We start from the raw sequence: 24,681 nt of genomic DNA, 5'->3' as shown, positions 1-24,681 counted from the left end.
GATTCAGCGTCAATAATTCAGTCATATTAACCCCTTCAGAACTGCTGTGCCAATTGACACTAGCCTACCACAGTTTCCAGAGGAGGTGACTCTGGCCCGGAACCTGGAAGAGCCAAGACTAGTCCCACTGTCCCAGTTCACTGTCTCACCCACTCCCCTCCAGTGTTCCACATAATGGGACTACCTTCCAACCCCAGATGAAGATTTTACAAATGTTGGAGTAGATGGGGCGATGGTTAACATTCATTAAGTGAGAGCCAAAGGTCAAGCAGTGTTAATCTTCCATTGTAGGGGCCCTACAGCTACTGGCAGTGGGTTTTAATTGGGTTTTCTATTAAAGTAATTTTCTCCTCAGTGATTTATCATAACGAAATGACACAATTAAGTCTCATTTGGAAACACTAATGAATTGTTTAGCATGCGCCAAGCAAAAAGAAAACATGACCTCTATTAGCCTCATCTGAGGTGGAGGAAGAAAAGCCCAAAGAAACAGAATAATAAGAACACAGGAGGTGGGGAGAGTGGAGAGTCACATATCACAACAGCTGCCTACGTAGTCTGCCTCGTTCTACTCCACCTCCCATCCCAATCTGTCATATACAAAGTCACAAGGTAAATAATTGTAAAATTCCATTGTGATCCATCTTTTTTTATTTTTTTTGTATCATCACATTTAATTTTTTAAAATATTTTTATTGATACATACTAATTGTACATATTCATGGATTACATGTTATATCTTGATACAAGCGCACAAAAAACAATGATCAAATCAGGGTAACTGGGACAAGATTCACATAAAACATTCATTATTGCTTAATGTTGGGAGCATTTGAAAACTTCTAAATTGTGATCCATCTTCTCCCTGTTTTTCACAGACCCAGCTAATAAGGATAAAGTCCCCTAGTCTGGCATTGAACCGTCATTTGCACAGATTCCTCCCTTTCCAGTTTTTACATTTATTCTCCCACAGACACGGGCCATACCCCTCACCTTCACAAATGGCTTCTTAGAAGCCCATTCCCACTGGACAGACCATCCCTTTATCTCTGCGTGGACGGAGACTTACCGGGAAAATGAGGCCTGGTTTGTCCTCACACCAACAACAGCCTGGATAATGTATGGAACTAAAATCCTAGCACATTCTCTATATAAGATTTTAGCTTAAACTTAACAGTTGATTCCATCACAAACATGCTTTACTTCTGCCTGTGTGATGAAAAGAATAATGTCATAACTTAACAGCGATTTCTGACTCCAACGGGAATGAAAGGATGCTTCTCCACATGGTCAGCTTTCTGAAGCAGTGGTCTACTGCTAAACTGGCTCTCAAAAAACAACAACAACAAAACCAACTAATTGATAGCATTTGTCAATTTCTGTCATTTAAATACTCCCGCTATGGCCCATTTCAGCCTACCAATGGGCCCCAAATATTTAACAATCAGTTCTTTGGAGGCAACACTAGCAGACTCCGGCGTACATATAAAAGGTGATTGGATTCTTTGCATGTGGAAGGTGATCCCGAAAGACAGAAAAGCAAACAGCAACTGAGCTATCTAAACTATCTATCTGTTCACTGAAATTGGTCGTGGGTTCAAGCAACCAAAACAGTAAGTAGAGGGATTTGGAAAGCGGAGGACAACAAGAAATTCCTGTCACACTCTCCTCTAAGGACTTTTAAAATTAGGATTCTTTTCTTTTGATCTAAGTGATTTGCAGTATTGTAATACATGTTGCCTTGATAACTTGGAACCCTCAGTGAAAGTCAGGCTCTTGCTCTACCCTGTGCAGATGGTATTCTTGGGAGCAGGAGCATACCAGGAGGTCTCTAGCATGGGATAATGTATAAAGAGAAAGAACAGTGTACACACGGTGCTGACGCTAAGACAATACCAACAAACTGAACTAATTCAGTAGAAACAGAGAAACCGATCGAATGAAGAAAAACAGCTCATCTCACCACATTTCCCTAAAAGTCCCCCAGAGAGATTGGGGGCATCCCACTGCCCCAAAATAAAGGGTGGCCCCAGTTGACGTCTGCATTACAGAGTCAAAGTGTATTGCTTTCTTCCATGTTCTGCCCTTACTGTGTCATGTCTTAGACACCAAAACAAACAAACAAAAACAAAAAATCAATGAGGCAGAGTGGAAGAGTCATAAATTCCAGTGTCAGCCAGACATAAACCTAGTGGAAAATAAACCTGGATGTGAGCAAAGCGTGTGGCCAACAGATCAACAGCTGCAAACACGACAGATCTAAACCCAAGTCTGGGAGGCAAGTGCAAGTGAAGGATGAACAGCAAAGAAGCGCTTTCCAAATGGGCAAATACGGTTCTGTGTCCAGAAAGTCAATACAGTCAAGTCGGACAAAAATTTGAGCCAAAAATAGATAAGCTGCACTTCCATAACCGAGGATTCAGTAGAAGCAGAGAAGAGAAGCAATAATCCCAACAGAGGGCTCAAGAGCCCAGCTTTCTCCAGGTGGCACTTGGAGAGCTTGATTGCCGATCATGAAGACAGAAATGAGATGCGCTCGGCCCTGGTGTGGAGCCTCCTCCCCACGTGGGTGGGCGGACGCCAGCCTGTGGCCACTGGCCACGAGGAAGAGGAGACACAGCCGTGGCTGCAGCTGACAAGCTCCTCTGCTGAGTTTGATGGTCTCAGCTCTGCTCCCAGGTTTGTGTCAACACTGTGGGCTACCACCTTTCTTGATTAAACTGCAGGTAGACAACAAGTCATCGTCTTTTGTCATTTTTTTTCCTTTCTGTGGGAAGTCAGTTCTCAAAGGAAAGCTCCTGCCACGTGAATCAGTTTAATTCATCCCTGTGCAATAAGCCCACTCACTCGAACCGTGCGACTTTCAGTTTTGGAAACCATGAAGGAAAAAACAATGCAACAGCTTTGGTGAGGGGAGAGGCATATTTTAATGAACAATTTGATAATCAGCAAAATAAAAAACAGGCAGCATTCATGAACACCAAATATCCAAGGAGCCCAATAACAGCAGACGCAATATAGACCAGGAATACCCAGGAATATCACTTCTGGTTATACGGGATCCTTTTGTCCCCTTTGCACAGAGAAGAATGAACTAATGCACAGTAGACTTATGAGAGAACTGATTATTTTGAAACACTTGCACTTTTTTTTATATGAATAAATTCTTTTGGTCTTTAGCATCACACAGCTCAGAAAAGAAGGAGCTTGGGAATTAGCATGCTGCCTGCACACTGAGAAAATCTCACACAGTCAGATACACCCTGGAATTCATCTTGGTGATTTTGTTAGGTCTCACTCAGGTCGAAATTACTGATGCAGAACTCAGAAATGGCACCACAGGGGGCTGAAAGAGGTCATTTAGATTTCCAATGATTTTGCATCCTTCTGAGTGGTCTGGGAAGTTAGGCGAGAATCTAAAGTACCTCGCCATCTCTCAAAGCCACCACCCATCTTGTCTCCATCCCACTGGTGGCCCCTAATTCTCTCCCCTCATCCTCTGCAGGAGGCCTTCCTGCATCCAGCCTTACCCCTTCCCAACATCCACGTAGCAGCCCAGAGTGAGCTTTCTAAAGAGCAAATCTGATTATCCTATTGCTCTATTTAAAACTAGACAATTGGTTCCTATTGCTCTTAAGATGAAGGACAAACCCCTTAATATGATTTGTAAGGTCCAACACGGTTTGGCCTCTGTCTTCATCACTGGCTTCATTCCTCCCCACTGTCCTCACCACAACCACTCACACCCCCAAGCTCCAGCCACGCTGAACTCCAGGGTCTGGGGTTTCCTCCTCTCCTCCTTCTCTGGACCTTCATGTCTTCTGTGCCCTCTGGCTGGGACAACAATCCCCCTAGCCCCCTGCGCCTTTGCCTAATTAAGTGTGATTCACTCCTTCAGGTTGGATGCAGTTTATTCTGGGAAGATTATCGTGACCCCAAGGCCTGAGTGAAGGACTCACAGCTCTAGCCAGCATCTCCCACAGCCCTTATCACACACTCGTGTGTCACATGCTGCTGGTGCATCTGTCGGCCGTGGCCACACTGTTCTGAGTTCTATGAAGCCAGGCACTGTGCTTGTCTGGTTTGCAGATCTATCTCCAGCAGCTAGCATAGAGCTTGCACATAGTAGGTGTGCAATCAATAGCTACTGAATGTATAAAACATAACAAGAGGCACTGAGTAATTATCATACGGCTCATAGTGCATTATCCTAAGCATAATAAAGACAATAACACTTGCATAAATCCTTAATACTTTTTTCAGTCTCTGATTTTTTATTTGTTTTTTGAGGATTTCTGAGCCCCTCCACCTCCTTTTGGATTAGGGATTTGACAGGCAAGCCATGAACGTTGGGAGATCCCCACGAAAGGTCTTGCTAGAGCCTGACTAGAAAGTCCTGCCCAAGATGATCTCCACTGTACCAGGCCACCCACTGTCTCACATAGGAAAAAGGAAAAAAAATCTGACTTCTAACAAAGAAGAGAGCTGCAAAGGATTTTTTTTTTACACACCACTTAGAAAGCAAAAGAAGTCATTGTGCAATCTGTGATTATCTTCAGGGAATTTTTAGGTTGTCAATAGATTTCCATTTTCTTTAAGTTCTTGGAAGAAAAAAAATTGCGTTGCGGACCATTTCATTTTTCCATTTCACTTTTTAAAAAATAAAAATATATTGAGGTTAAAGGAGAAAGAAATTTCTAAAATTCAAAAAAGAATCATTTTCATGGCACTATATAGCACTAATCAAGGGAAAAACGCAAGGGGAGGCCCGCTGGGGTAGAGGAGGGAAGCTGACCTGCAGGGGAGCCCTGCCCATCTGTTGCTCTGCACTCTTGAACTTGTTATTGCTGAACAGTCCTTGACGGGAAAAAGTGCCACCCACACCCAGCAGCTGCTAAGAAAGCTCTGACTACTGATCAAATCTAATTACCTAATTGAGAGAGAGAGAGAGACCCTTTCCTAAGATATTTGAAAATTGCCTCCAAGGAAACCAACACCGTTGTAAGGCTTTGAAAGTATTTAGTGGTAACAGCCTTTTCTCATCTATCTGCCTCACAGTACAGTCTAGAAACGTTTCTTAGTAGCAAGAAATCACCCAACAAGAAATGAAGCATCCACTGGGCTCTTGGCCCAGTGTCTGGTGTAGTCTAATATTTAAGGGAAGCATATTAGGCAGTATCTCTGATGCAACACACATGGAAAAACAGAAAGGTACATGGATAGGGATAGGGGGCTTCTAGTTGAAAACAAAGACGTTAAATTTCAACTTGCCAAACTGCAATGAGATGCCACTTCATACCCACAAACAAGGGCTAAGATCAAAACAGCTCAGAACACCAAGTGAAACTGTGAAATGGTACAGCCACTTTGGAGAACTGTTTGGCAGTTTCTGATAAAACTAAACATACACTACATTCTGATCCAAGTCCAGTCTGATACCCAAAAGAAATAAAAATATATGTCCACAAAAAGACTTGTATGAGAATGTTTATAGCAAACTGGGAATAATCCAAATGTCTATCAAAAGGACAATGGATACACAAATTGTGGTACAGCTATACAATGAATTGCTACTCAGTGATTTAAAAAAACAATTTACTGGTACATGAAATAGCATGAATAAATCTCAAAAATATTTTGTTGAAGGAAAGAAGCCAGACAGTATATACTCAGACAAATGAGTATATACAGTATGATTCCATTTATATGAAATCCAAATACAGGAAAAACTAATATATTGTGCTAGAAATGAGAAAGCTGGTGAGGGTGCAAATTGCCAAAAGGGTGCTGAGAACTTTCTGAGAGAGATAGAGATTTTATTTGTCTTACTTAGCTACACAAGTGTATATTATTGTCAAAATTCCTTACATTTAACTCTTAAATCCATAAGTTTTATTTTATGTTAATGATTTCTCAATGTTTTTTAAAAAGCCTAATTTGCCAAATTCAGAAGAAATCTTGTACATAGTTCTCAGAGCTTCCTGATCTGCATAACTTTACTACCAAGAGATCCTTCCTTCTTAAACTCTTTAATATGTTCCCAGATCTCCCAGAAGAGGGGCTTCTAAACATCTCCAGGCCTTGGGGATAGATTTGGAGCTCAGAGAAGGCAGGTATTATAATCCTATCTTACAATGAGGAAACAGAAGCTCAGAGAGGTTAAGCAACTCTCCTGATGTCACCCAGCTGGTGAATGATAGCATCAATCTTCAATAGCAGACTGTCTCTAAATATCTGCTCTTTTCAATACCTACATGGCACCATTACGTACAGCAGAAACTTCTCAAAAATACAGTGCCAAGATTCTGTATCTAGTGTGCCAAAAGAAGAAGTAAATTTAATGACCCACAAAATTTCTCAGGGAAGGGATTAACACCCATTGCAGAGAGTAAGGAAGTAAGGAAAAGCAAACCATAAATGAGAGCAAATCCTTGCAATGTATTGAACAAACAAATCTTAATATCCAAAATATTTAAAGATGTCCTACAGTTCAGTAAAGAAAAATATTAATAATCTATAGATAAATAGTTCAAAGGTATAAAATAGCAATTTACAGAAGAAATGAAAAAGCAGAAAAAGCACACTCAGTCTCACAATTAGAGAAACACAAACTAAATAACAAAATTTTGAATTTTGTCTGTAAGTTTGTCAAATGTTTTTAGGGATTAACTATATCCTGTTTTGGCAAAAATGTGGGACACTCATACTGTAAAGTGTTATACATTGGTGTGACTTCTTAGAAGACAATCTGATAGTACCTATCAAAATGCAAAATATAAATTCCCTTCAACCTACAATCCTACTTTTGTACCATGGAAATATTAACCCAAATCAACATAGATGTTTATACAAGAATTTTCACTAAAACATTGTTTACAATGGTGAACAACTAAAAGCAATATAAATGCCTACAAATAGGGGACTGATTAAATATACGACGCTATACCATATAATGAAATACTATGCAATTTTTAAAAAGAATGATTGGTCTTAAAGTGGCAAAGAATTGGATATATGTGGAAAGTTGTCCATGATTAATAATTAAGTGGAAAAAGCAAGATATAAAGAATGTATGTAAAATGTTGCCATTTTTATTTTAAAGAAAAACGGGCGGGAGCAAAACTGTGCTCTGGGCAATGATGCCTGATTCACTAGACTTTCAGGGATCGAATAAGATTGTGTATCTGAGCACACTCGGCACTCAAATACTGTTTGGATTTTAATATCAGGAGTGCTAACGTTAGCAACCAGCAAGTTGGATAGATTCTTAGCAGGAACCCTGGGAGTTGAGGCAAGGCCCTTCCCTAGTAACTCAATAAGATATAAATAACAGCAATAGTTTTTATTTCTTTAGCACTTCAGAGTTTATAAGGTACTTTCACATATATTCTTTCATTTAATTTAATACTCTCAACAAGAGATTGGCATTGTTATCCTCATATTGTGGCCAGAAAATCTTCAGATAAGTGAAATGAATAATCCCTGACAACTCTAAAAGGGCAGAGATCAAGTATTCCAGGCTCCTATCTCATTGAGTAACAACCAAACAAAACAAAACAAACAAACAAACAAACAAAAAAAGCGCTCACAATGTATTTGGCGAGTGAGTGAGTGAGTGAGTGCCAGCTCTTCCGTCCGTTTCCAGGGAGCTTCTTTCCACTCAGCACCACCCTTGCCAGGAGATAGGCAGACAGGAGGTGACCAGTATGAGACAAGATGTCAAGAATAGAAACAAATACGTGCTGCAGCCTCAGCCCCATCTCCTAGAGCGGTAAAAGCCGGGCTCTCTAGGGCAGAAGCAATGGCACACGGCTCTAGTGGGGGCCCCCCGTGGTGCCAGCCGGCCAGTGCCAGCAGATGCCAGTAGCGCCGACCAGGTGAGTCCCTGGGCGCTGCAATTTCTAGAAGTTCTAGCACCCCCACCCCCCACCCACTCCTACACACACACACACACACACACACATATTACACACACACTCCTGGGATGTCTCTTACATCAGAATGTGGTGGAGCAGCACAGAGACCTGACTTCATGTCTCTGCCCCTGACTATTAATATTTTTGTGGACCAGGGCAAACGGCACAACTTCTCGAAACCTCCATTTCCTCACCTGGAAAGTAGGGATGATGATAGTTGCTACCTAGCAGGGATACGAAAGATTATACCAGATAATGTAGGTAAAGGACTTAGCAAAGCATCTGGTACCTCGTAAGCACTCACTAGTTTGCTACTCAGTTCTAATTATGACATGGCAGGCTAATCGCAAAACGTATGGCCATGGAAAATCTGCAGAGAACGGGTTAAGCAAAGATGTACGTGTGTAAATGCATGTATGTGCATGTGTGCATGTCTGCATGTGTGTTTGAGGAGAACGGGGGTCTGGGTCCTGAGAAGATGTGATTTAACATTTCAATAGCAGAGAAGAGGCTGTTTCAAGAAGCTCTCTGAAGAGTGGGATTCCCAACTGTGTTACTGTCCATTTGGAAAACCATTTAGACAATTAATTCCCGGGCCCAGACCAAAGGTTGAAGTCACCCCGGATATCTCTTCCCCGCCTAAGCAGCCTTTCTAACATCATATCACACACGTGGGTACGACTGAGGATCCCGGTAGAAGAAGGCATTCGAGTTGGAAGCTTGCTGTTTCATTATTCAGCCCCCCAAGTAGTGATGTTTTGCTACTTGATGATTGTAAAAAACAAAAGTGATGCCACAATTTGCTGTGCTTCTGTGTCCCAATCACATTTATTAATCAAGAGTCTCTATTCCAACATGGTGCCAAGGTGTTACTCCTTCAAATTGGAGATGCCTCCTTTAGTAATTTTGCTCCGAGTCTATAAACACTGGGGAAATGAAAAGAAATAGCTTTTCTGTTATCCCTGGTCTCTCACCTGAGATCATTCACATCCCTGTTGCCAATAGAGCAGCACCAATCACAGGAACTCAGCTGCGCTTTTCCTGCTGGCAACGTTGCCAGGATCCTCTGAACAGGCCACACCAGCGGGGCAGAGCCTGGGCTGGGCTGTCTTTCTCACTCGAACCATCCAACACAAGATCTTAAGAAATGTCATTGAGGAGCACAGGGGACAAAGGAGAAGGCCCAACTTCACACCAGCCCCCACCCAAAATGTAGGGAAATTGAGTGTTTTTTCAGTAAAGTTGCTGTGCTTTGTTTCTTTCCAGAAGAGAGAGAAGAGCAGAGCAGTATGCTCCCCACCCACCTGCCAAAATTCTGGGGCGCTGGCCTGGGCTGGCCTGCACGGGTCCCTTCGCAGGGATAGTACGACTTGGATATGGGGCCAGGTGCCCATTTGCTGATTTTGAGGACACTGGAGCCCCTTGGAGCCAGGACACACAGCAGTAATACAGAAAGCCATAGGATGCTGGGGGTGGGGGATATGACACAGGAGGGAGGGGTAGCTTTGAGTATTACTTGGGTAAAAGAAAACCCGGATAGCCCCTTCCAGAGGTCCCTAGTTGAACCATCTGCTAACTAGGAGTGTCTCAGGAACATTCCCAAAGGGCCAACACAAAAGTGTTTATTTGGTACCACCAATATATACAGATCATGGTCCTAAATGCCTAGTATGTGCAAATACAGCAGAGTCCTGGCCTTTGAGGAGCCCACAAGCTAATGTTAGAAGTAAAAAAACATACGTATCTTTTTAATATGCTGTAAGAAAGTCAAGATCGGTAGAGGCTCAAGTGTTATGAGACTCAGAAGGGCTCTTCACCCATCCTTGCAGAGGGGGCTGTTAGGAGAGATAAGAGTTCCTTGTTCATTATTCCCAAAGTTTTAAAATCTGTGACGGGCCACCTGCATAGCTGCCGCTCACCCCATGCAGGCTGGGTTCCAGAAGCCACGCTGTGTGACAAAGCAGTTGCTCTCCGGACTCCCAGGCACATGGAATGGAGAGAGCAGGGAGCACATTGGGACACTCCAGCAGCCCAGGCCTGGTAGTGCCTGCGGGAGGAATCATGTTCTCAGGGCTGCGTGCTCTGAGGTTGGAGTCGGAATGGACAGAGGAGCAGTTTACCCTGTGTACTACTTGGGTGACTTTATTTTCTGTCTAAAACTCTTAAACAGATGCCAGAGGCCTAGAGTATGACTGGTTTGCAAAATGAACTTTCACTCTCCCCTGTGGAAGGGACATAGGCTCCTGGCCCAGTTCTTAAGCTGCATCTCTGATTGGAAGCAAGATTACTCAGCCAAGGAGAATTGACTCAAGTAACGTACACACTAGCAGTATAAAAACAAAAATGTGCACATTTCTACAAACCACCACCAAAACTGAACTTAATTTTTTTTTTTTTTTTTTTTTTTTTTTGAGACAGAGTCTCACTCTGTTGCCCAGGCTAGAGTGAGTGCCGTGGCGTTAGCCTAGCTCACAGCAACCTCAAACTCCTGAGCTCAAGCGATCCTCCTGTCTCAGCCTCCCGAGTAGCTGGGACTACAGGCATGCACCACCATGCCCGGCTAATTTTTTCTATATATATTTTTAGCTGTCCATATAATTTCTTTCTATTTTTAGTAGAGATGGGGTCTCGCTCTCGCTCAGGCTGGTCTCGAACTCCTGAGCTCAAACGATCCGCCCACCTCGGCCTCCCAGAGTGCTAGGATTACAGGCGTGAGCCACCGCGCCCGGCCTGAACTTAATTTAATTTTTTCACTTTGATGGACATTTTAATTATGTTCCATCTATAAAATGGAATAGCATATAGTCATTAAAAATCATATTTTTAGGCCGGGCGCGGTGGCTCACGCCTGTAATCCTAGCACTCTGGGAGGCCGAGGCCGGTGGATCGCTCAAGGTCAGGAGTTCGAGACCAGTCTGAGCGAGACCCCGTCTCTACTAAAAATAGAAAGACATTATATGGACAACTAAAAATCTATATAGAAAAAAATTAGCCGGGCATGGTGGCGCATGCCTGTAGTCCCAGCTACTCGGGAGGCTGAGGCAGTAGGATCGCTTAAGCTGAAGAGTCTGAGGTTGCTGTGAGCTAAGCTGATGCCAGGGCACTCACTCTAGCCTGGGCAATAAAGTGAGACTCTGTCTCAACAAAAAAAAAAAAAAAAAAAAAAAATCATATTTTCAAAAAACAATGATGAAATATGATGTTTGCTTTTATGACTTGAATTATGTCCCCCCAAAATGCTATGTTGAAGTCCTAACCCCCAACCCAGCACCTGTAAATGTGACCTTATTTGGAAATACGGTCATGGCAGATGCAATCAAATTAAGATGAGGTCAATTAGGGTGGGCCCTAGTCCAACATGACTGGTGTCCTTATAAGAAAGGAGGACACCATGTGAAGACAGAGACACACAAGGAGAAGACCGTGTGACAATAGAGGCAGAGGTTGGTGTGATACACCTGCAAGCCAAGGAATGCCAAGGACTGCCAGCCACCTCCAGAAGCCAGGAAGAGGCAAAGAAGGATTGCACCCAGGCCCGCACAGGAGGCATGGCCCTACCAACACCTTGATTTTGGACTTCCAGCCTCCAGAACTGTGAGAGAATGAATTTCTGTTGCCTTAAGCTATCCAGTTTGTGGTACTTTGTTATGGCATTCCTAGGAAACTAATATCCTCACCAAATACCATTAAATGTAAAAGAAGAGAACACAAAACTCTTTTTTGGTAACAAGTGGGTTAGTACATTTCACCATGTTTACCGGCCCTCTTAATTTCTTCTTGTGTTAATCATCTGTTCACACTTCCAGGGAAGATCATTCTTGCGGCTGAGAATTACGCAGCACTCCAGCCCAGGGTGCTTCGGCATCACCTCTTGGTCATCCCCCTTGAGTCCCCTTGCTCTTCTCAGCGTGGAAGCCCAGTGCTCTGAGGGTTAAAAGCTGAGCCCCTCCACTGCCCCTTCCTTCCCTTTCAAATGCTGGCCTGGCCTCTTGCCTGAGCTTTCTCCTTGGCATAGAATAGATTCAGTGCGAAATTATTTCACTGAAATGATTAAATATTTCCAAGGTTTAGAACACATTTCCTGTTCCAAGAGTGCAGAATTAATATAAGTACAAGAGCTTAGGAACATGGAACATGGAACATTGCATACATTCCTGATTGGGTTATTACTGTTGTCAAGTTCTTGACTGAGCCTCCTTGACATTGAAAATGGGTCCAGCTCACCCCAGCCCTCCACCCTCAAAACCCCAACCCTGTGCGGTGAGAATCCACAGGCGTGAGAATCGTGGCCACATTAGCTTCCCTTTGCTCTCTGCCCACAACCCTTGCCTCCCTCCGCAGCAAGCCATGCCTTCTTCCCCTTTCCAGAGGGAGCTGGTCACCGGGCTGCAAGGTGTAAGGTGCCTACTAAGTAACTTCCAACTAGACTCTTCTGCTATGTAGGGATTCTTAAATATAATCTGCAGTTGTTTTAATTTTTCACAAGTACTCTATTATCTGCTTTAATCTCAAGCTAATTCTTCTCATGTTGGGAATACTTAAATTAGTTATCACGCATACACCCTGATTCTATTATAGCCCTTATCACTTTGAGCTGTTTATGTACATGCATGGATTTCCATACTAGGCTAAGAGCTCTTAAGTTCAGGTTCATGACTTATTTTATTTTTGTATCTTCCCAGCATGTATCTTATGCTCAGTATAGTCAATGCTTTAAAAAGAAATAGATTGTTGAGGGCTAAATCTGGACCTCTTCAGCCCAAGAGTGGTAGAGGATAGAGGAATGTATGGAGAAGGCTGCAGGAAGAGCATAGCCTGTGTGATGACAGTTGGAGCAGTTTAGGGAATGTCTCCCACATGAGATGACTTTTGAATTGGGCCCTGGATGATGACTATAATTTCATCAAATGGAGAGGGAGGAATAATAGAGGGACCAGCATGAGACGGTATGCAAACAAGGTTTTAGAAACCTCTAGTTAACTTGGTGTGGCTGGAGCCTACAGTGGGGAGAGGACCCGATGGAAATTTGCAAAAAGTTTTTCCAGCTTACCCCTTCACCAATAATGATCATAATTAATTTTATTTTGGGTTGTCCTTCACTTTAAATTCAATCAGTCTTTCTCTCATTCAGCAAACATATATTGAGCATCTGCAGAATTTGAGGCAGTTTGTTAGGATTCAGTGTTGGCCTCCGTCACACCCCTACGATGGGTCGTCCATGGCTTTGGAAACTTAATCTAGATGTTTTATGCCATTTATCTTAGCTCCAATCTTAATAGGACAAGCTAGAGATTGCATCTTTAATTCCTTAATGTGTTCCCACGAAATCTGTAGGAATGTTTTCTAGACACTGCTATTTAATAAATGCTTTTGGAATTGAGTTAAGCTAACCTGAAGTGAGAGGATAATAGAAGGAAAATAGAAGGCTGATGGGGGAAAGAATAAAATTAAAAGAAGGAAACTCAGAAAGGAAAATATCAGTGCAAGAAAGGAAATAATTAGAACTGAGAAGAAAGGAGGATTAATTCGAGGGAGTTAAAGAACACAGACTCTTAGATGTAGAAGGGCTCTATCTTACATTTAGATGGGTCTCTAGAGCCCACCACCTAGGGACACCTGAATCAGGAAGAAGGATGGACAGGACTTTAACATTCTGATACTGAGGCTCCAGGCAGCATACGGCGATATTACTTTGATTCATGGTTGACAAAACAACTGTAGAACTATTTAAATACTCCCAAACATGTGACTCTTATGCTCGTGTTCTGAGCCACCTGGCAAAAGGTATGACGGTAGTTTTAGTAGCTAAACCAACTGTACAGTACTAGGCATATGGATATTTTATTAATTTTTGGTGAATTTGGTTAATAAATTCCAAAGAATAAAAAAATTATAATACTCTTTCTTCTCTATTTCCAGAATGCAGTATCCAGTCCTAAGCCTGTGAAATCAGATGACCCTGCCTAGCTAGCACTATCTATCCACATTGATTATTCCTAACAAGCCAAATCAACAGCACTGCTTCTAACTTGTATAAAGCAAACTGCTCTTCAGATTTGCTGCTTTCTGGTAGAAGAAACATTCCTCCAAAGTTCCATGTCTCCATATGTTCTTGGTGGCCATATGGGCATCATAATAGTGACACATACCTCTGTTGCACTGTTTTTATTTCATCAGGCTTGAGTGGACCTTGGGCAAAGATGACTAACGACATCTTCTTCTCCTTCAAAGTGGCACAAATGAATCAGACACCACACGAGGAAGCAATGAAAATAGAACTAGACTATGAATCAGGAGACGTGGGCCTTAGTTCAGTTTTGTCTCTAACTGATGATAGCATCTTGCAAACGTCTCTTTAGACATCAACGATTACCTCCTCTTTAAAATATGTCCCCATTAAAATTTAACATTCTCTGACTCTTGACTATTCCCCCCAAAATCTAATTCCATTGCTATTTATTATGAAACAGATTTTATATTTTCGTTGTCTGAATATTTTGGAGAACAAGTTACTCTACCCTAGTATTTGGATACCTACTAAGAAACGAACAAAAAAAACCCTCAGCTTGTGCGTAAGATTTGTCTCCATGACAGCAATTTAGAATAGAGGAAGACTTGGTATTAATTTCTCTAGAACTTAGAGGGGCTACTTTATACAAAGTCTGCCATTTACTTAGAGGACTTTTTTAGGGTGTGTGTATACAATTGGCAGAGCTGGAGCCAAGACAAACTAAGAAAAAGGAACTATAGCACACACTTAGTCATTGTAAATTGTAAAAATATACTTCCATTTCTCTTCAGAGAAATCAAAGAATTCATTCATTAAACCATACTAGGTTATACTATAAGGCGGAACTCAGAATGAAAGAAATCCTTAGTCACTTGCTCCCCTGGATAGGGACATCATCCAGCTTTTTGAGCTACCCGTTAATCTTGTAAACTAGCATAAATATATTAATATTAGTGCTGATGGTATTTTTTAAATCACAAAATAAGAGAGAGAGAGAAAGAGAAGTTGGCCACTTTTAACACAGATGTTCTTCCCGGGTCCCATTGCCTTTGTGGTCTTTCCCTTCAATGCTTTCAGGCCCTTTATTGACCAATAGATACATAAAGAATTATCAATTCCTCATGAAGAATTTAACAGGAATAAAAGCTATACACCAGAAGGAGGATACTTTGGAGTACTTCAAAAATTAGACAGAAGTTGGAGAAGCAGTTTTTTTAACACTGGGCTTCCCTAGAACCGTTGAAATCACAGTATTCTAACAAGTCAGCCAACATTGTGTCCTGTCACACAGAAGCCCCTTTAGTGGGTGCAATGCCAGCCAGGTATCATGTGATGGCTCACCAGCAACTTTTAACATGAACCAATCATCTCTAAGTAAACTCAGGCCATGCCAACCTTTCTTACAGTTAAAATCAACCACCTAAATCTGAAATGGTTTTAGAAGCTGCCTAAGGCTGTAAGAGTGAGCCTAAGAAATGTGTGTCTTGTTCAGGTTATCCTTCACGATAAATCAGAAAGTTTCCTGGTGAGAAAAGAATTAGAACCAAGGAAATCATCTCCCCCACCATCTACCAAACGATGGTGGTTGAATGAAATTGCTAGAATATCTCTTCCAAGAGTGGAGCTGGAGATAACCTCGTGGACTCTAAATCTTTAATTGTATGTCTCCACTTCCCCTACTCACACCTGGCATGATCCCAGAGCTATGACTTCAGTAACCGTGGAGGTGAGTTAGGCCAGTGCTCAAAGGCTAATTCAAGTTCAAGTGTAGGCAAAGAATGGCAACTCAGAATCAGCTCAGTTGCTATCTCTTCATTTAACCATTCAGTCAGTAAACGTGCCATGCAGCAGATATGTGTGAGATCAAACATTCAAGATGGTAATATATGTGTTGATTTTCAGTGCGTCCCTTGTTGCTCAAGCCCTACCCAGAGTTTGTTGGCTTAGGCAGCCAGTGTGAAGCGAGAAATTTACCTCGCCAGAAAAGCTGTGAACTGTAGGCATGTTGCCATGTATACCACGTTAAGCTTGGCAAGCAAGGGTGGGCAAGTCAGGTCAGCACTCAAGCCCTTATCCCCATATGAGGAATTCCTTGCCTCACCACAGTTACATTCTTCAACCTCGTGCCTCTTACTGTACCATCAAGACTTCAGCGCCACAGGTCTAGCTAAGACCTACTGCAGAAGGCAAATCAATGGGTGTTAGATTTTTGAGAAATAACCAAAAACTCATAACTCTATTTAAAAGATGTCCTGGTCCTACTTTTATTGAATTATATCCATACACTGCTATGCTTAACCAACATATGTGTATATTTACTAATTTCTGTCTCTAACAATATTATCCTTGATATTTAAGTGCAATTATCATGACTACTTTGCAGTGCCCACAAAGCACACCTGCAACCATGTTCTGTGTTTAAAACCCGCAATCCTGGTGCTCAATATGTGCAACACACACACACACACACACACACACTCCAATCTATTCTCACATGATACCAACTGTTATAAAAGATTCACCCTCAGACTTTAGCCATGACTTGAGATTACACTCATGATACCTCATGTCTCCATTTTCATAAAGAAAATAAAGCTTTACAAGGCAGCTGTCATCATGATCATCAAGCATTTGTTGATCATGTGCTAGGAACAAGAACCAGAAACACTCATGAAGCTTCAATCTTAATTAGAGGACATAGGACATAAACAGAAAGAAAAAAAAAAAGCCTGGAAGTAAAGACTCAAAGAATTGTAGAGTTATCAGGGTTCACAGTGGGCATTCCTTTGGTCCTATCTCTGAATTTCCTTTCCATAGTCATGAGTTTAAAAATATCACTTACATTTCAAGATCTAGGTGATTGGTCACACTTTTCTCAAAGCTTTCCCAGATCCATGTCATTTCTGCCAAATCAGAAGTAATTTCTCAGTACATTAGCATTATATCGGCTTCTCTCCTAGGATACTTTCTACTTCATATCATAATTATTTATATATAGGTCTTATTTTCCAGGCTAGACTCAATAAGAAACTTTTGTGGGGGCAGAATCCATATGTCTGTGAATCTTAACATAACCTAACACAGAGCTTTGAGCATAGCAGGTAATCAGTATTTGAGGATTTGATCATGTAGTATAACTACTCATGGGACAGTTGAAGGAAATAAGAACTAGAAGCACCGGTGGGGCTGGGGTTCGACTGGGAAGCTCCACTGTGACCTTCCAGGATGCCAGATTACTGAAAAACATCTGCTTCAGCAGGTAAGTAGCTGCTGATCCCAAGTGGCCCCCTGCTGTCTTAGCTGTGTTGGGCCCTCCCTTGGAACACCCTGAGTCCCTTCATCCAGCAACTACAAAAATGATAACCAGCACAGCAGGAGACTTCCAAGACCCTGCAGCTGACATTCATTCTGTTTGCTCCATGCTCCTGCTGAACCAGCTATCCAATGTTTTGAATATCACCCCTGGAACACAACAGCTACTTGCAGGGTTCTGACAGGAAACAAATGTCTCACTACTCTTCCCAATACACTGGTGCTAAATTAGCATATGATAAACTGAGTCCTTTAGAAAAGAATTCACAGTAATGAGTTTTCAGTGATCAGACTTCTTAAAAGAAATGGAACCAGGACTTGTGTTGAAGGGAAAGGAGGAGTTGAATAAGCAGAGTGATGGGAGGATATTCTGAGTACAAAAACGGAAGCAGATCCTCTTTTGATAAATTAAGGATTGGCTGCATAATTTGCAGAGCCTAGTGCAAAAGAAATATGTAGACCCACTTGCCCAAAAAACAGGAAAGAGTCTTTTTCCTTTCCTCTGTGACCTCTCCCCCCACCTGGCATGGTGTTTTTCATTCAGAGGTAATGTTGTGCTCCTGAGGACATAGGATACTCACAGGGTGACTCAGACCCTCACAGGCATCCTGGCCCCACTTTGTGACTCAGCACACAAGGCTCATCCTTCCAAGTGTTCACACCATGCCCAGGACAAAGGCAGAGCAGCAAGTGGCTGAGAATCTGCCCCAGAGGTGGGGAGACAGCAGGAGGTGGGACCACATGTAAACCAAGGCTCCAAATCCCCAGCACATGATCCATTTTACCATCACACTTTGCTTACAAATTCAAACAGAAAATTATTAAGAATTTCAAGATGGCAACCACAAAGCGTTAAGCCCCAAGTGTGGGCCGGCTTGTCAGCACAGGGCCCTGTGCAACTGCGCTGATTGCATGCCGATGAAACTGGCACTGGATGTGTCCAGAAGGCAACAAGAAACACAGATGAAAGTGAGGGTTAATGTAGGGGAGAAAGGAATAAGACGGGGTGGGAGAGGAGAGATGGAATCTGTGTAGATAGCCACAAGCCAGGCCATGCAGCACCCAGGACAATTTCTAAGTCCCAAGACTCAGTTATTTGGTGACCCCAAACAAAAATAAGCCATCAGTGAAGTTAATCTACCTCTTCAGGATTCTCCCCTCAACTTGCCTCTCAAAAGCACTATGGAGATGAACTGTTCTGAGATCCTGGGGCAGTTTTTCAGGCTCTGGACCCGTCTTTTCTCTCTAGCCCACTGCTGTTCTCTCTCCCGTCCTCAAAATCATTGTATTGCAAGGAAGACTGTAATTGACTTTTTTCACTTATAACTAAACTAGCTGCCAATATATTCTACCTTCCAAAGAGAAGCTTGTATAGAGAAACTATTTCAAATGCCAAATATTCTCATATAGCAGTGTATTTGCAAGACCAGCAAAGATTCTACTGATAGCCATGAAGGGAATATGGAGAAGCACACATATTTGGGTGGAGACCATTCCTAGTACTCCCTCCAGTCAGCTGCTCCACCGTAGCAAGGCTAAGTGCTGCCACCACTCCAGCCACCTGTACCCTCTGTACATACCAATCTGCAGAGCAAAGATTCCCTGCAACATGGGAGGCTGGGCCTCAGAACTGGCCAAACAGAATTTCTCAGCCACAGCGTTTGAAAAAATGTGAAATTGGATCTTGATCACTGGGAACCTGTCATCATCATTAAGCAGAAAAAAGCAGACAGACATCTGTTCTGTCCGGGAACACAGAGCGCATACTAATCACAAGTTCTGCCTGGTGCAGAACACCGTGGCCCCGACTTGGACAGGCTGCACAGCCAGGCGGGCCGAGGCCGACTGGGCTGCTGTCATCTGAGGAGCAATGGAGGTCACCACTGGCTAGAGGCTCTGCCTCTCATCCGCCGAGTGGAGGAACTGACTGGAGCCCCTTCTTCACCACCGTTCCTCTTAGAGACCCTGGATTCCAGGAACACACCTGGGAGCTGAGTTTGTGACCTGAATCTTGTGCTTTTCATTCCTTGAGGCCCCTTCTTGCCTCCTCCTTCTATCCAGATCTTATCTACCTGTCAAGGCCCATCTCTAGATCCACATTATTCACTTGCTAATGTATTCATTTACCAAAAAATGAGTACTCAAGTTGTACAAACCAATGTGCTAGTCATTGTGTGGGAATATGAAGCAAATTGTGGGCAAATCCTTTCTTTTTGATGCTTATAAGCCTAACAAGGGATAGTAAATAGATACAAAAATAATTCCAGTACTAGACCAAACACCTGTTAGTACCCTATGACAGGTAAGACTAGATGCTATAGGGGTTCTAAACAAAGAACAATGAGTTGTACTCAAGCGTATCAAAGGCTTTATTGAAAAGGTGGCAGTTGTACTAGGACTTAAAGAACAGGCAGCTCTCGGACCCACAGGTATGGGTGAAGAAGCAAAAAGTATCACTGAAGTAAATAAAGGGAGGAAAAAGTGCAAAGTGTGTACAAAGAACACCAAATATGTTCAGTGTGATGAGAAATGAACTTAGAAGGAAAGTGAGGAGATACGAGGTTAGAAAAGGAGTTTGAGGCCTAGTCACAGCATCCCTTCTGGAAAACAACCCAGGAAACAACAACCTCTCCTGACCCCTCTTTTCTGTGACTTTCCATAATGCTTCTGTTTATTCCTCACCCTTTGTGCTCTCAATGGCAGACATTCAACAAATGTGTGTTGAATAATAAATTAATAAACTAATCACTGTTAATGTTTCCGTATAACATGATCCAGGGAAATGGTGTACTATGTTCTAAGTCAAAACTTAGTTGCTTCAAAGTAATCCTCTTTGTTCCCTCATGTTTTCAAAACTAACAAATAGAAACTATGGTTTGTGAAAAGCAAGATAATGGTGATAATTCACACGTTAAGGGCATCTTGAGGTATATAAACCATGTCTGTCTCTATCTCACTAATTCGAGTGACTTCCATTGAGAGAGAAGCAAAAGCAGATGTGCTAGTGGAATTTGGAAGACTCGTGTTGCCCCCAGCCTACTCAATAAGGATGTGACCCCTGTGTCACGTTATTGGAAACTTCAGCAGAGGAGCCAGAGATGGCACAAGTTGGCGATGGATATGGCAAACGAGGAGATAAACCAAACGAAAAGTGCCTGGGAAATTTGAGACTTCAAGCTGAAAATACTCACAGGCTTTTAAAAGGTTTAGCTAAATAACAGTAAAAGAATAATAATAATATCTATAATTTATTGGGTACATACTATGAACCAGACATTGTGATAAATGCTTTATCAATAGAACTTCACTTAATTCTTAGAACTACCTTATGAAGTAGTTATTATTATAAATATTTATAGATGAGGAAAATGGGGTATAGAGTGAGTAGTGAAGCAATGTGACCAGGGTTAAATATCTAGGAAGTGGCAGAATCAGGTTTAGAACCCACTACTCTCCAAATCCAAGTCCTAATTCAATTACCTCTCTGAATGAATGGATGCGTTATTCAAGAGAGACCAGAACACTTACTAGACAACGGCAAGCCATGCCCTTCCCAAAGCCTAATCTCTGATAAAAGGGGAACTAAGAGCCCCTTTGATTTGATCTGATTTTTGCATATCAGCTGATTCTTACATATTTACAAGGATGAGAAAACATACATGGCCACGTTACAATGTAAGAATAAATAAGTGGTCACCAGATCCACACACTGAATATGAGAAAAGCAAGCTAACAAGCAACATTTCAAACTCACAAAAGGTGCACTTTTTTCGCAGACTGGGAAGGGAGAAAGGAAAAAGTGGCACCTACATGTTCAAGTGGTGTTGAAGAGTGCTGGGGCAGAGTTGTGGACCCAAGGAACAAAGAAGACAAAGCCATCCTTGTCCTTGGTGCCCCTCTAAGCATTTGTTCAACAGTTCACATTGGTCTCTCTACTGTTTAATAAGAATAAAGGTATTTCTTAATTTTTTTAGGCTTTTTCCTGAAACCTATTTGGAGGTGAGGAAATAATGGGCAAAATATTACTTTTTTAACTCTAAATCCTCTGCAGATCATCTTGTAGACTTCAGTCCACCTACCCCATTCAGTAGTGTGTGACCTACAACAAATGATTGTGAGTCTGTATCACCATGGGTGCAAGTCACTTCTCTGTACCTCAGTCTCTTCATTCATAAAACTGGGATCATAGAGAGTGCCCACCACATAGGGTTGTTGTAAGGACTAAATGATTTCATACATTTACATATATGTAATTAATATACATGTAAAGTACTTAATGCCTGCCATATAGTCAGCACTATGTAAATGTTAGGTATTATTATTATGTGTATTGTGGCCATGTAAATATTAACTATTTTAGTAATCATTCTCATTAAATGCCACCTACCAGTGGTTTTCAGAAAGTCACCTAAAGCTGGGGTTACTGTATATATACTAACTTGCTCATGCCTATGCAAATTTTCTAAGGCATTCAGAGGTAATTTTCTGATGTGTTCTTGCCTTTATGAATTTATTTGGTTTTCCTTTAAATATCATAATTTAATTCATTTTCTTCATCTTTCTTTCATCTCATCCATTTAGGCTTCCTGACATTGGGGTCAGGAACAAGTGAGAAACTGAAACTATCAAAAGCTGAAAGAGAAGAGAAGGTTCTCTCCGTTGGGCAGTGCTCTGCCAGCCCAGGGAAGCTCCTCACCTCTTGTCTCGTTAAAGACAGAAAACATACCTCAAAGGGGGTGACAGTGGAAGAAACACACTTCAAGTCCAGCTGCCTCTTCATTCATTTTTTAAAAAATGAGGCGAAGCGCCCTTGCTGACTGTGATCCTAGCACTCTGGGAGGCAGAGGTGGGAGAATCGCTTGAGCTCAGGAGTTGGAGACCAGCCTGAGCAAGAGTGAGACCCCATCTCTACTAAAAATAGAAAAAATTAGCCGGGCATGGTGGCGCATGCCTGTAGTCCCAGCTACTCTGGAGGCTGAGGCAGGAGGATCGATTGAGCCCAGGAGTTTGAGGTTGCAGTGAGCTATGATTGCGACACTGCACTCCATGCAGGGAAATGGAGCAAGACTCTGTCTCAAAAAAATTTTAAACATTTAAAAAAATTTTAAAGTATGTAAAAAGAATATGTAGTTATGTACCACATAACAATGTTTAGGTCTACGATGGACTGCATACACTACAGCACAGTGGTCCCGTAAGATTATAACGTGGTATTTTTACTATACTTTTTCGATGTTTAGGTACACAAATACTTGTGTTACAATTGTCTACAGCATTCAATGCAGTAGCATGCTGCACTGTACAGGTTTGTAGCCTAGGAGCACGAGGCTCTACCATACAGCCTACTAGGCTATACCATACACCTAGATGGTACCATATACCATCTAGGTTTGTGTAAGTACACTCTAAGATGTTGGCACTACTAAATCACCTAAGGACTAAGGACGACGCATTTCTCAAGACAGACCTTCGTCCTGGCCGTTAAGCAACGGGGACTGTGTGTTGAGTCTCCCATGGCCAGACGATGGCCTGGGCAGGAGAAGAAAGCGGTGGGCAAGGCAGAAGGGCAGAGAAGGTGCCTGCCCGAGGAGCTTCAGCGGGGCCCATTGACCGGCCTTCCAGAGGGCCTGCCACCTTCCCGTGGGGAAGCAGCAGCCCCAGGGTGCAGGCAGGAAGGGGGCTGGCGCGCCAGACCGCTCGCCCCGCCCACCCGCCGTTCGCCGGCCCCCCTGGCGGCGGCGGCTGCGCGGGCCCGGGCTGCGCGGGCACGGGCTGCGCGGGCACGCGGGGCTGTCAATCACGCGCAGGCTGAGCTCCACGAGGCGGAGCGGCGGTGACGGCGGCGGCGGCGGCAGCGGCGATGGGACCCCAGCGAGAGATCTGCGGCTAGGCTAGCTGCACTTGCTCCACGGGTCAGGGGATCGGAGGGGGCAGGTAAAGCTATGCGGAGTCCAGGGGTGGCGGCTCTCTATGCTCCAGATGTCTTTCTCCAGTTCTTCCTCTCCTCTCCCTTTCTCTCTTTCCTTCCTCCCTCCTTGCAGAAATATTCTCCCTCTCTCTCTCACACACACTACCCATTCACGTTTATTATATCTGCACAAATCTCTACAAAAAACATGCGTATTAAAATCCATGAAAACATACAAATTAGCGGTAGCCACCCCATGCTTTGATGGTTTGTGGTCTGTGTTATGTAAGAATTTGGGTGGTGTACAGCTAAAAACTTGAGAGTTTCCTTCCTTTGAGACAAAAAAAAAGTTATATATTAGGTGAAAGTAAAATACATGTATTTGGAGTTTGGAAAGCTGGTTTGATTTATTTTCCAGGCTTAACTGAGCCCCCACTGACCCTAGCCACTCTTTTGCCATGTCTAAAAATGTTTGAGTGTTTTGATGTGATCTCAAGACCTACGTCTTTGTGTTGTTAGAAAGGGACATTGGGGTGAGGGTCAGACCTGGTCTGATGACCTCAAAGAAAACAGAGCTGGAATTTATTATTCTCAATAAAAACAGCCAGTATTTGCTTAATTGGTTCCTGGCTCTGTAGCAGAAATGTTTTCAGAACCTTGGAGAGCTCCTTGGGCTCCAGACCAGGCCAACCTTTGGTGAAGGGCATGTGTGGAATCAATTTCTTAAGAGAAAATGGGGAAGGCTCCAGATGAAAAGAAGGGAAATTTAATTTAGAGAGACAGAGGAAGGAAAGGTAGGAGAATGTAGCGACCTATGGTTAGCTTGTTTTCTTTTGCTTATCCAGATTCAGGATCCTAATATAATTTGCTTCTTTCACCAAATCTGCTCACATACCACTCAGAAAATTTAGGGGAAAGGAAATGGGTTTTGAAAGTTTGGCTATAGTCTATATCGACTGACCCTAGAAATGCTGAAAACAGTTAGTGAGGCCTCAGCTGGGCTTACTCACCTCAAGTCTTTAGGTTCTCCTGCAAAGAAGTGGGAATCTATCTGTTCATCAGAAAGATTTCTTAATGGCTTCTTGAAAAATATGGCCCCAGTTATTATTTTATTTCACATGACTAGAGTAATGTAGGAAACCAATAGCCTTATAGCTGGCAATGGCTTTTTAATTAAATTTTGCATGGGCACCTGCTTTTCTTAGGCAGATGGAAAGTAAAATGATTATGATAGAGAGAAAATGGATATAGGAGTGAAACTCAGCCTAATAAGTAAATCATCCAAAGAGTCTTATTAAGTGTAAAATGCATGTAAACATATCAGCAAATGCAATGATTTTAAGACTCATATAGTTTACAACATAACAGAACAAGCACCAGAAAAGATTAATTCTGGAATATCTAAGAAGCAAGTAATCTTTTTATTTAGAATTTGTAAAATACAAATGAATCATTTGTAGTTGGTATGATTAACCACATGGAATATAGTTACATCAAAATAGGAATAACATTTGTATAATGTGTTACAGTTTACA

This window comes from Eulemur rufifrons, chromosome 18 (genome assembly GCF_041146395.1).
Source record: "Eulemur rufifrons isolate Redbay chromosome 18, OSU_ERuf_1, whole genome shotgun sequence".
NCBI lineage: Eukaryota > Metazoa > Chordata > Mammalia > Primates > Lemuridae > Eulemur > Eulemur rufifrons.
The sequence above is the reverse complement of the archived record's forward strand: the minus strand, read 5'-3'. Positions refer to the sequence as shown.